This window comes from Bos grunniens, chromosome 8 (assembly GCF_055505025.1).
Source record: "Bos grunniens cultivar Pamir isolate PY7600 chromosome 8, Bosgru_T2T1.0, whole genome shotgun sequence".
NCBI lineage: Eukaryota > Metazoa > Chordata > Mammalia > Artiodactyla > Bovidae > Bos > Bos grunniens.
This window is the reverse complement of record NC_141172.1, coordinates 12334226-12348678: the sequence shown is the minus strand read 5'-3', so window position 1 is coordinate 12348678 and position 14453 is coordinate 12334226. Positions and strand designations below refer to the sequence as shown.

General features: G+C 36.6%; 1 long non-coding RNA gene across 8 annotated transcripts in view; it reads right to left on the bottom strand.

The window, feature by feature from the left end:
* Nucleotides 1–14453, bottom strand: part of LOC147366672 (uncharacterized) — a 384117-nt gene that overhangs the window by 10905 nt on the left and 358759 nt on the right. The window contains exon 3 of one of the 8 annotated variants that reach the window (XR_015168928.1): nucleotides 6428–6505. The exons of the other annotated variants lie outside the window; for them this stretch is intronic. This is a non-coding gene — a long non-coding RNA (uncharacterized LOC147366672). The remainder of the gene's footprint in view (nucleotides 1–6427; nucleotides 6506–14453) is intronic. 8 annotated transcript variants of the gene reach the window in all.

Below are 14453 nucleotides of genomic sequence, written 5' to 3'. Positions count from 1 at the left end.
CTAATTTTCTTGAAGAGATCTCTAGTCTTTCCCATCTGTTGTTTGCCTCTGTTTCTTTGCACTGATCACTGAGGAAGGCTTTCTTATCTCTCCTTGCTATTCTTTGGAACTCTGCATTTTTATGGTTACATCTTTCCTTTCCTCCTTTGCCTTTTGCTTCTCTTTTTTCCTCAGCTATTTGTAAGGCCTCCTCAGACAACCTTTTTGCATTTCTTTCCTTGGAAATGGTCTTTATCACTGCCTCCTGTATAATGTCATGAACCTCCATCCATAGCTCTTCAGGAACTCTTCCTCTAGAACTCTACAGTTTCAGGTCTCATGTTTACATCTTTAATCCATTTTAAGTTACTGTCTGTTCATGGTTTAAAACAGAGGTCTGATTTCATTCTTTTGCATGTGGACTTCCAATTTTTTCAACACCATTTATTTAAGAGACTCTCCTTTCTCCTTTGTGCATTCTTGAATTCCTTATTCAAGAACAGTTGACCTGACATGTGTGGGATTATTTCTGGGCTCTCTATTTTGTTTCATTGGTCTAGATGTATGTCTTTATGCCAGTTCCATGCTGGTTTCATTATTATCATTTTGTAATACATATGAAATCAGAGATGTGATGCTTCCTTCTTTGTTCTTCTTTCTCAAGATTGCTTTCAAAATTCATGTGGTTTTATATGAAACTTAGTATTTTTTAACTATTTCTATAAAGGATTTCATTGGGATTTTGATAGAATTTTTCTTGAATCATAATATCATTTTCTGTAGAATAGATTTTTAACAATATAGATTCTTAATTCCTGAACATAGGGTTTTCTTTTTGCATTTATTTTTGTCCTCTTTAATTTCTTTCAGCAGTATTTTGACATTTTCAGTGTACAGGTCTTTGCCTTTCTTGGTTTTGTTTATACCAAAGCATTTTATTCTTTTTATGCTATAATAAATGGAATTCTTTATTAATTGCTTTTTGATAATTTGTTGTTAGTGTATACAATGACTTTTATATATTGATTTGTATTTTGCAAATTTACTGAACTCAAAACTCCTCCACTAACAAATGAAAATCCAGAACCAGGTAGCTTAGTGAATTCCACCAAGGATTTAAAGAATGACTAACATAAATCTTTATCAACTCTTTCAAAAATTTTTGAAGAACATAAAACATCCCCAAACTCATTTTTATAGGCTAGCATTTGGGGCTTCCTTATTGGCTGAGATGGTAAAGACTCTACCTGCAATGCAGGAGAATGAGTTTGATCCCTGGATTGGGAAGATCCCCTGGAGAAGGGAAAGGCAACCCACTCCAGTATTCTTGTCTGGAAAATTCCATGGACAGAGGAACCTGGTAGACTACAGTCCATGGGTTCACAAAGATTTGGATGCAACTGAGCAACTAACATATTACCCTGGTATCAAAGTCAGACAAAGTTATATAATAGAATACAGATATATAAAGATATATAAAAAATACAGGCCAATAACTCAGATGAATATACATATAAAAATTCTCAGCAAAATGACCAAACCAAATCACACTGTATATTTAAATGCTTATACTCCATTACCAAGTAAGATTTAATCCCTGGGATATAAGGATAGTTCAACATATGCAAATCTATTACTGTGATATATGACATTATACAAATAAAGGATAAATATTTAGTTAATGTTCAAACTTTTTGAATAACATTTTCTTGAGCAAAGATAATACTTGCTAAATCCTTGATTAGGGGTAGGAATATTCACTTCTTTGAACATAATATTTTCATGAATTATATTACTCGATTTTAACAACAAATAAATTCTAAACAACAGTGAGTTCAGAGCCTCAAGACAGAAGCAGGATTTCTGGTAGGTATTAGAAGTGTTGGTGAGACAGGTATAGGAGAATTAGAAAGAAATAACAGATTTTAGTTACATATCCATAGACCAAATACCATGAGAAATATTTTACATCTTCCATTTTAGGTTTTTTATTGTCTCACCACTAGAGGTCTAATTAAAGTACTGTAAACTGGATAATTTAAGTCACAATTTGATGGCCTATGTATATATCAATGTTGTCATCAGCACAATCAAGAAAACTAACACACACATCACAGGCAAAGTTCTATCACAATTCTTGGGCTTCCCTGATAGCTCAGTTGATAAAGAATCTGCCTGCAATGCAGGAGACCCAGTTCGATTCCTGGGTCAGGAAGATCCACTGGTAAAGGGATAGGCTACTCACTCCAATATTCTTGGCCTTCCCTTGTGGCTCAGCTGGTAAAGAATCCATTTGCAATGAGGAAGACCTGGGTTTGATCCCTGGGTTGGGAACATCCCCTGGAGAAAGGAAAGGATACCCACTCCAGTATTCTGACCTGAAGAATTCCATGGATTGTATAGTCCATGGGGTTGCAAAGAGTCTGACACGACTGAGCAACTTTCACTCACTTTTAATTTCTTACATCCACCGCTTCCTACTCCCAGTTTCCCATGTGACACATAAACTGTTTTCTGTTAATTAGGGATTAAGCTCACTTTTATAGAATTTAATATGCATAGAATCATACATTATATACTTTAACTTCTTGCATTCAACACAAGATGGAGATCTATCCATGTTGTGATATGTATCAGTTAGCTTGTATGCAGACACCATACTTTCTCTATTTACTTATCATTGGATATTTGGATCATTTTAAGTTTTGTGACTATTACCAAAAGCTTCAATGAAGATTTACATGCATATCTTTGTATGGATGTATCATTTTTCTCTTGGGTTAATGTCTAGGAGTGGAATAACTAGGTAGTGTATATTTATATTTGTATTTTTAACAAACTATCAACCTATTTGCTAAAATAGGTATGAATTTATGTTCCATCAGCCAGGTATCAGAGTTTCAGTTATACCAAACCCCTGCTGCTACTGCTGCTAAGTTGCTTCAGTCGTGTCCGACTCTGTGAGACCCAGTGGACAGCAGCCCACCAGGCTCCCCTGTCCCTCGAATTCTCCAGGCAAGAACACTGGAGTGGGTTGCCATTTCCTTCTCCAATGCATGAAAGTGGAAAGTGAAAGTGAAGTTGTTCAGTCGTGTCCGACTCTTAGCGACCCCATGGACTTCAGCCTACCAGGCTCCTCTGTCCATGGGATTTTCCAGGCAAGAGTACTGGAGTGGGGTGCCATTGCCTTCTCCAACCAGACCTCTAGTAACACAAGAAAATTTCTTTTAAGTTATTCCTAGTGGGTGTGTAGTAGTATCTCTTTGCTGTTTAAATGTGTATTTTCCTAATAGCTAAGAAGGCTGATCATTTTGTGTGCTTATTTGCCATCCATGTAACTTCTTTCATAAATCATATATAAAAATATTTATGCAAATTATAAATTGGGTTATCTTCTGGTTATTTAGCTGAAATAAACCTCTACATATTTAAGATATTATACATATAAATTACACATGTGAGTAAAGATGTGAAGCAGCTAGATTACTTATACATTGATGTTGGGAATGTAAAACAGCACAGCCAATCTGAAAAATAATTTGGCTGTTTCTTAAAATTTCAACACATAAGTACAATATGACCTAGCAATTGCATTCTTAGGCATTTATTTCAGAAAAACAAAGACTTATGTTCATACAAAGATGCAGACATGACTGTTTACAGTAGATTTATTTGTAAAAGGGGAAAAACAGGAAACAACCCAGGTTTTTCAAGGGATAATATTTAAACAAACTATGACATATCCATACAAAAATGAACTTCTGGTTCAAATAACAATTTGGATGAATCTCAAGGGAATTAAACTAGATGAAAACAGCCATCTTTAAAATGTTCATCTATGCTTCCAGTAATTTCATTTTTGAAAAGACAAAATTTTAGAAATGGATAACAGATTAATGGTTGGTGGAGGGTAAAACTCTAGGTGGGGGAGGAGGAGGGCCTGATGGGAGAGCAGTAAGTATCTTTATAGAAGGACAACATCAAAGATCCTAGTAGTGATTGACTAGGGGGGAAGATAAATAAACCTATGCTGTGCTATTCTGTGCTGTGTTTAGTAGCTCAGTCATGTTCAACTCTTTGTAACCCCATGGCCTATATATAGCCTGCCAGGCTCCTCTGTCCATGGGATTCTCCAGGCAAGAATACTAGAGTGGGATGCCATTCCCTTCTCCAGGGGATCTTCCCAACCCAGGGATTGAACCTGCAATTGCATATTGCAGGTGAATTCTCTACTGTCTGAGCCACCAGGGAAGCCCATACACTTTATAAAATTATATAGAACACACATAACTGTAAGTATTATTAAAATCAGGAAACCTGAATATTGGTCAATTGCTTCATGTTAATATTTAGGTTGTGACATCACTCATTATCAGAGAAATGCAAATCAAAACCACAATGAGGTACTGTCTCACACGGATCAGAATGGCTGCTTTCAAAAAGTCTATAAACAATAAACGCTGGAGAGGGTGCGGAGAAAAAGAAACCATCTTACACTGTTGGTGGGAATGCAAACTCATACAGCAACCATGGAGAACAGTGAGGAGATTCCTTTAAAAACTGGAAACAGAACTGCCATATGACCTAGCAATCCCACTGCTGGGCATACACGCCGAGGAAACCAGAATTGAAAGAGACATGTGTACCCCAATGTTCATTGCAGCACTGTTTACAATAGCCAGGACATGGAAGCAACTTAGATGTCCACTAGCAGACGAATGGATAGGAAAGCTGTGGTACATATACACTATGGAATATCACTCAGCTATTCAAAAGATGCATTTGTTTTTTTTTTTTTTTATTCTTCCAATTTTATTTTATTTTTAAACTTTACATAATTGTATTAGTTTTGCCAAATATCAAAATGAATCCGCCACAGGTATACATGTGTTCCCCATCAATCGGTTTTAATGAGGTGGATGGAACTCGTGCCTATTATACAGAGTGAAGTAAGTCAGAAAGAAAAACACCAATACAGTATATTAAAGCATATACATGGAATTTAGAAAGATGGTAACGATGACCCTATATGCAAGACAGCAAAAGAGACACAGATGTAAAGAACAGACTGTTGGATTCTGTGGGAGAAGGCGAGGGTGGGATGATTCGAGAGAATACCATTGAAACATGTTATTATCATATGTGAAATAGATCGTCAGTCCAAGTTCGATGCATGAGACAGGGTGCTCAGGGCTCATGCACTGGGATGACCCTGAGGGATGGGATGGGAGGGAGGTGGGAGGGGGGTTCAGGATGGCAGATTCATGTCAATGTATGGCAAAAAACCACCACAATATTGTAAAGTAATTAGCCTCCAATTAAAACAAAAAATAATAAATAAATAAAATTTAAAAAAAATTAGGTTGTGATAATGTACTATAGTTTTTCAAGATATCACCATGGGGGGAAACTAAGTTAAGAAACCCATGATAGCTTCACTATTTCTTAAAATTCCTTAAAAAAAAACTGCAATTATCTTATAAAAACTTCAGTTAAAAAAGGATTTTATAGCTAACTATAGCACACAGCTGTAACATAAAGTTGTCCTATGTCTATTTATTAACAAAGGGCTTTTAGTTTTTATATTTAGTATAAACACCCCTGAATGATCAGTAAAAACTAAAGCTATAAAAGACTGCAGGATTGCCATTGTGATATGATTATCCACATGTAAAAATGAAATTTTAAAGCCTTCTCACTCTTCAAAAACAACATCCATTTTGAGTTCAGGTATATGGACTTTGATATAAATAGAGCCCTCTGTATATTGGGAGATGGGGGGATGCTTGATCTTCTATGAATCTTTATTGGTGAAGACTGAAATTTTGACATTATAATAGACATTCTCCTTGAGCAAACTAGTTGAGATTATGTAACAGCAAAAACTGCTATATATTCAGCCTAGATAAGAACATACTTGCTACTTCATTGGACATCAGCCTGCAAAGAAAAATAAATCTGGACACAGATCTTACACCTTTCACAAAGATTAATTAAAATGGATCATAGATGAAAATCGCAAAAAATATAACTTCTATGAGATAATAAACCTAGATAAACGTGGGTATGGCAATGACTTTTTAGATACAGCATCAAAAGTATAATCCACAATAGAAATAATTGATAAATTGTACTTCATTAAAATTAAAAACTCTGCCCTATGTAAAACCAAGGAAAGAGAATAAATAAGCTATAGAGTGGAAAAAAGTAAAATTACAAAGACACATCTGATAAGGGCAGTTATCAGAAACATATAAAAGACTCTTAAAGTTCAACAAACAACAAGGAAACAACCCAATTAAAAAAAAAAAAAAGGAGGTGGGGCCAAAGACCTTAACAGACACCTCACTAAAGAAGATCTATGGGTGGCAGTTAAACATATGAAAAAATGATATGTGTATCATCAAGGCATTTCAAAATAAAACATCAGTGAAATACCATTATCTACCTATTAGGATGGCCAAACTCCAGAACACTGACAACACCCCAGCGCTGCTTGTGGAGCAGCAGGATCTCTCACTCATTGCTGTGGAAATTCAAAATAATACAGTCACTCTGGAAGGCAGTTTGGCAATTTCTTGCAAATCTACACACACTTAACATAGGATCTAGCAATCAAACTCTTGTGTATTCACACACAGTATTTACACAAAGTAGTTGAAAACTTGTCTACATAAAAACCTGTACAATGATGTTTATAGTGATTCGAGTAATTCATTGATAATCACAAAAACTTGGAAGCAACTAAGATGGCCTCCAGTAAATAAATGGCTAAATACTGCAAAAAGTATTTATTTATTTATTCAGATACTGCAAAAGTATTCAGTGCTGAAAATAAAATGAGCTATCAAGGCACGAAAAGACATGGGGGGATTTTAAACGCATATTACTAAGTGAAAGGAGGCTGTCTGAAAGGCTACATACTGTTTGACTCTATTTATATATTTTAGGAAAGGCAAAACTATGACAATAGTCCAGAAAGAGATCTATGGTTCCCTGGGGTAAGGGATCAACAGACAGAGCAAAGAGGATTTTTAGAGCAGTAAAAATACTCAGTATGATACTATATTGATGTCATATTACATTTGTTAAAACTCAGAGAAGGTACAACAATAAGAGCGAAACATAATGTAAACTATGGACTTTGGGTGATTATGATAGTCCATGTAGGGTTACCCTTTGTAACCAATGTTCCACTCTGGTGAGGGAGGTTGATAACTGGGGAAACTGTGAATGTGTAGGGGCTGGGATTACTTGGTAAATTTCCGTGCTTTCCCCTCAATTGTCCTGTGAACTTTAAATAGTTCTGGAAATAAGAAAGTCAATAAAATGTTTTAAAATAAATATAACATCTGATTTGGAAATATGCTTCCTTCAGAAGGGTGATAAACTGTTCTTATTTTAGTTCAACCCAGTTCAAACTGAGAATTTCTATAGGTCTACTGTGAATTACCACTTCTAAGAAGGAACTGATAACTGTGTGCTTATCCTTATGGTTACATTTCCACTGCTGCTTGTCTTGTAAAGAATTTATTTGTTCACACTTTGCAACTAAATTATTCTAGCAGCCTGCCTCCTTTTCCTTCAACAGCTCCTGAGCATTACTTGTTTTATAACACCTCTTTAGTCTCATCACTTCCACTTCCAAAATCTATTGCCTTTAAAATAAAGACTTTCAATTCTCTGTTGTGACATTAACTGATCTACCTCCCCTTTTTGTAGACCAATCTTTAGCAAAACTGTCAGTCACACTGTGGCACTACCCTTATACATTTACACCTCAATACATTTGCCTGTGTCAATCCCTATTTTGCTTTTATACACACATTATCCCAAGTTTCACCTTCAAATTCTGCACATGTTTTATAGGCTGGCTCATATTTAGAAACTGGCATCTTCTTTATGAAGCCTATTATCACTTTAGGTGAAAATGACTTCTTTGTTTTCTTTAATTTCTGAATTTTCATAACTATTCCAGTAGATCCTGGACATAATATCTACTATACATTTCTTACAGTTATTTAACTAATCTTTTCTCCCTATGTCATAAAGTCCTTTAAGACAGAGACTGTGTTGTAACTTCCTTCAAGATTCCTTATAGATTAAAACTAAGAATATCACATCTACAAGGATGGCTTGAATATAATAACTACTATATATTTGCTTGACAAGTATCTCTAAAATTGTGATTTACTAATTTCACATTATGGGAGGTTTATTTGGCTCTGAACAAGGCAGAAAAATTACAGATGTGATTTTAATAGGCCATATACTTTCAAGGATTTCGTTCTGGCAAGAGAGTCAAATTAAAGTCAAATTAACAATAAAATAAGATGCTGATTGGTACTGATAAACTGTACATGCATAAACAAAGAGAGATTTTACTAAATCTTGGGACCATAGGTGATGTCTGACTTGAATAAAGTTGAAGATAATCAGGAAAATATACCATATAAAACATTCCAAGAAGGAAGTAAACAAACACAAAATTATATCATCAACAGTGACGTGCAAAATTCATGTGCAGAGAAGGCTGGAAATGAAACACCTGGAAAGTAAGTAGTGGCCTCCAAATTACAGAATCTGGTTCAAAACTACAGGTCTGAATGGCGAAGTCCTAGATATCCATCCCCCTTATCCAAGATTAATGTACAAGTCGGTCCTTTTGTCAAAAGTTACAAGTCATGATTCTTCCTTTATCTTTTGCATTTTTCCTCAATCATATTTCTAAGTGGCTGGAGAAAAATTGTATTCTTTTGTTATTATCAAAGCTTTAGATTAATATTTTGTCTAGTATTAAAACCCATGTATTGGGCTTCCCTGGTGGCTCAGAGGTTAAAGCGTCTGCCTGCAATGCGGGAGACCCCGGTTTGATCCCTGGGTTGGGAAGATCCCCTGGAGAAGGAAATGGCAACCCACTCCAGTATTCTTGCCTGGAGAATCCCATGGAGGAAGGAGCCTGCTAGGCTACAGTCCACGGGGTCGCAAAGAGTCGGACATGACTGAGCTACTTCACTCAAAACCCATGTATAAACAATATTTAACTTGAAAGAAAAGTGAAAGTGAAGTCATTCAGTCATGTCCGACTCTTTGTGACCCCATGGACTCTAGTCTACCAGGCTCCTCTGTCCATGGGATTTTCCAGGCAAGAATACTGGAGTGGATTGCCATTTCCTTCTACAACAGATCTTCCCAACCCAGGGATTGAACCCTGGTCTTCCGCATTGTAGGCAGATGCTTTACCATCTGAGCCACCAGGGGAGTCCCTAATATTTAACTTAACATATAAATTAATATATACAGTTAATGTTTATTAATCAATAAAGCAAGCTCTTTGCAACCTCATGTAGCCCACCAGGCTCCTCTGTCCATGGGGATTCTCCAAGCAAGAATACTAGAGTGGGTTGCCATGCCCTCCACAAGGGTATCTTTTCAACCCAGGGATCAAACCCAGGTCTCCCACATTGCAGGCACATTCTTCACCATCTGAGCCACCAGAGAAGCCAAAGAATACTGGAGTGGGTATACTATTCCTTCTCTAGGAATCTTCCCAACCCAGGAATCCAACCTGAGTACCCTGCATTGCAGGTGGATTTCTTACCAGCTGAGATACTAGGGAAGCACAGTCAATAAAGCAATCTAGGAAAATGCAAGAGCCCTAGTTGTTGGGATTCAGGAAGAATTCAGAGTATGCATGATACAATAAGCATTGAAACATGTATATTACCATATGTAAAATAGATGACCAGTGCAAGTTCAATGCATGAAGCAGGACACTCAGATCCGGTGCTCTGGGACAACCCAGAGGGATGAGGTGGGGAGGGAGGTGGGTGAGGGGTTCAGGATGCGGGGACACATGTGCACCCATTATGATTCAAGTCAATGTATGGCAAAAACCACCACAATATTGTAAAGTAATTAGCCTCCAATTAAATAATAAATAAAATTTAAAAAAAAGATATGGCTTGACTAAGAACACTGATATTTGGGCCAAACAAAGATGTTAGGTGAAGGATCACATTTCATGAATAGTATACTTTGCTCCCTTGTAATCTTAGTGGATTTTCCTACTAAAATTTGTATGAGGAAAGCATGCCAGAAAAGTTATAAGATACTGCATAAAAAGTAAGTCATGAAAATTGACATGTATGCAGTTTGGCCACTTTCAAGGAAAGAATGGGAGATGGGCATTTTTGCCTGCTCCCTCTATGCTGAGCTTATGGGAGATAGCCAAGGTGAGTGTTTTTAGGCTGTTAGGAATTGCATCTTCATGTAGCTGGTGGCTTTCGGAGCTATACGTTTGGGGGGCATATCACTTGGGTGGGAGTCTACAAGTTGGAGATTTGATATTGTGGTCCAAATGCTTTGTTCTTCAGGGAGAAGATGGAAACTGGGGATTTCCTTTCTACTGTAGGTGAATGTTCTAGGGTGGGGTTTAAGGTGAGAGTGATCTCAGCCTTTCATACCATTTCATTATTGTGCATGTTTTTATTTGTCCCATGTGTAGTAGTTGGTCATCTAGTTTCTGGATTTCCCTGAGGAAATTGTTCCAAGTACAGCTGTATCTTCCAAGTGCACTCTTGGGAGTTCATTAAAGTTTTAGAGCCTTCTATGTTGCCATTTTGGTTGACTCTTCCATCCCTACTCACTCATTCATTTATTTACTTCGGCTGTGCCAGGTCTTGGCTGTGGCATACAAGATCCAGTTTCCTGACCAAGGACCAAATCTGGGTCCCCTGCATTGGGAGCATAGAGTTGTAGCCACTGAACCATCAGGGAAGTCTCCCTACTCATTTTTCAACCTAAACAAACATGATTTTAAATTCCAGTTCTGTTATAGATTTTGTCATAGATTCCCAGGCTTCTCAGGTGCTGCTAATGGTAAAGAATCTGCCTGTCGATGCAGGATAGGCAAGAGATGTGGGTTTCATCCCTGGGTAAGGAAGATTCCCTGGAGTAGGAAGTGGCAACTCACTCCAGTATTCTTGCCTGGAGAATCCCTTTTACAGAGGAGCCTGGTGGGCTACACGATCCATCAGGCTACAGAGTCAGACATGACTGAGCAACTGAATGCAACACTCATATAGATTCCAGGATACTAATCAACCTTTCTAATACTCAGTCATTTCATCTGCCATCATAGGAAAAAGAGTACACTCAACAAAAAAAAAAATATCATATGGTTATTTGAAGAGTAAAAGAGAAAATATAAAGGAGAGAGAAGTTTCTGACATTTAAGTTCAGTTCAGTCGCTCAGTCATGTCTGACTCTTTGCAACCCCATGAATCGCAGCACACCAGGCCTCCCTGTCCATCACCAACTTCCAGAGTTTACCCAAACTCATGTGCATTGAGTCGATGATGCCATCCAGCCGTCTCATCCTCTGTTGTCCCCTTCTCCTCCTCCCCCAATCCCTCCCAGCATCAGAGTCTTTTCCAATGAGTCAACTCTTCACATCAGGTGGCCAAAGTATTGGAGTTTCAGCCTCAGCATCATTCCTTCCAATGAACACCCAGGACTGGTCTCCTCTAGGATGGACTGGTTGGATCTCCTTGCAGTCCAAGGGACTCTCAAGAGTCTTCTCCAACACCACAGTTCAAAAGCATCAATTCTTCGGCACTCAGCTTTCTTCACAGTCCAACTCTCACATCCATACATGACCACAGGAAAAACCATAGCTTGACTAGATGGACATTTGTTGGCAAACTAATGTCTCTGCTTTTGAATATGCTATCTAGGTTGGTCATAACTTTCCTTCCAAGGAGTAAGCGCCTTTTAATTTCACGGCTGCAATCACCATCTGCAGTGATTTTGGAGCTCAAAAAGTAAAGTGTGACATTGCTTGCACTGCTTCCCCATCTACTTCCCATGAAGTGATGGGACCAGATGCCATGATCTTTGTTTTCTGAATGTTGAGCTTTAAGCCAACTTTTTCACTCTCCACTTTCACTTTCATCAAGAGGCTTTTTAGTTTCTCTTCACTTTCTGCCATAAGGGTGGTGTCATCTGCATATCTGAAGTTATTGATATTTCTCCTGGCAATCTCGATTCCAGCTTCTGACATTTAGTAACTGTTAAATAGATATCATGATGATTATTAGTATTTTAATATGTTCTTTACTTCCAAATGTGCATTTTCTGAGTTTTATCTCAGAATATTCTCTTTGAAATTTTTATAGAAAATGTTTATTTTCCCCTTAATTTTTCCAATAGTTTCTATTATTTTAATATAATATCTCATATCTTTTAAAATTACCTCTACCTATCTTTCATTAACATCAGATTTTTTAAGTTGACATTTGTAGAGTTATCATAAATATTTGCTCTTAAGCTCTTTTTCTAACAAAAATTACAGTTATATTTATAATGAATACAAAAAATGGAAAAACTGGCCATGCTGTATGTAAAATTAATCTTTAAATTAAGATGACTGAATGCCATCCTTCAGATGTCTAATCTTCATAAACCTTGAAAAATATAATTTAAAATTAGTTGAAAATACAATTATATTATTTCTGTGTTAGAAAACATAAAAATTAGGCAAACCAGCAAAAACTATGTTTGTGTTCTATAAAACTAATTTATTTTCTTTTAAATTTCATTTTCAAACACATATGAAATTTTATGTTCATATACATATGCATTTACATATGCATATGTAAATTTTATTTTCATATGCATAATCACCGTGATCAGTTTTGTTTGGCAGTTGCTTTCCAGTCGATGGATGCTAACATGAAGAGCTAAGAAAGTTTAACATGGTCAGAATATACACAGAAATAATTAGAGGTAACAGACTATAATAACCTTGAATATATGGTCTCAGACTACAATATAAAATGTTTCCCTTACATTTCATATTTTTAAATGATGAAAGGACATGCTCATTTTTTTTTTCTGTTTGAATAATATCAATATTATAGCAATCATATTTTTGCACACCTTGCTGTTCTAACTTTCTGGGAATTGGACTAATCAGTGCTTTAATTGTATTGTGTTTCTTCATTATCAGCATTTTATGTTTCGATGTGTTAATTAGAGGAGAAAAAAAGAGGAGTGGACTAAGGCAATTGAAATAATTGGAGACTCTTGGATAAGCATGTTATTTTATTCACCTCAGTATATCCTCTATGACAAATATACTGGGCTATACATCCAGAGAACTGTGTGATTTCAGCATAGTTTAGTGAAAATTCTTTATATATATTTCTTTGTATCAGTGAATATTCATTCAGAAAATTAATTTTCAGCAGTCAAAAAATAACATGTTGCAGTTAATCAACATATCATATTGGAAAGTCAGTTTAAGAAAAATATTTCATGGCAAATGACACCACTACAGATGAATAATAATGACAAGCTAAAAGGCTTAATGAGAACTGAGCACTGCATACCCTCAAACCTCTAAAACTATAATCACATGCTAAGAAGTTAATCAGAATGCATGTGTTATTTTACAATGGACATTTAAAATATGGCAAATTGAAACATACACTATATGACTTTCCTACAGAGCTAATGAAATGTCAACAAGGGATGGTACAATGGTGAACAATGAAATATGCTCACAACACAAAAAAGTGGAAAAGGGCAATTGAATCTCTGATGTTGATTCTATGACCTAAGTAGGTATATATCCCACATGAAGTAACTATATAGTATTATAATATACACACATATTTCATATAATAAAGTTGATAAGGTGCTATAATAGAGAGTAAGGAAGGTCAGAAAAGAAAAGGAGAAGTTGAAAACATTTCATTCAGATAAACACTATCTGTAAGAAATTAATTTAACAGCATACAAAAATACTTTATAAATAATATTTTCCAATTCTCATACTAAGGTATCCCACTAAGTAGTGTTACTTAACACTACAATCTTTTATTCATCCACAATGCCCCAATGATAACCTTATTTTACCTAATATAAAACAAATTCTTCAGATCAGTTCAGTCGCTCAGTCGTGTCCACCTCTTTGCGAACCCATGAATCGCAGCACGCCAGGCCTCCCTGTCCATCACTAACTCCCAGAGTTCACTGAGACTCACGTCCATCGAGTCAGTGATGCCATCCAGCCATCTCATCCTCTGTCGTCCCCTTCTCCTCCTGCCCCCAATCCCTCCCAAAATCAGAGTCTTTTCCAATGAGTCAACTCTTCGCATGAGGTGGCCGAAGTACTGGAGTTTCAGCTTCAGCATCATTCCTTCCAAAGAAATCCCAGGGCTGACCTCCTTCAGAATGGACTGGTTGGATCTCCCTGCAGTTCAAGGGACTCGCAAGAGTCTTCTCCAATACCACAGTTCAAAAGCATCAACTCTTCGGCACTCAGCTTTCTTCACAGTCCGACTCTCACATCCATACCTGACCACTGGAAAAACCATAGCCTTGACTAGACGGACCTTTGTTGGCAAAGTAATATCTCAGCTTTTGAATATGCTATCTAGGTTGGTCATAAATTTCCTTCCAAGGAT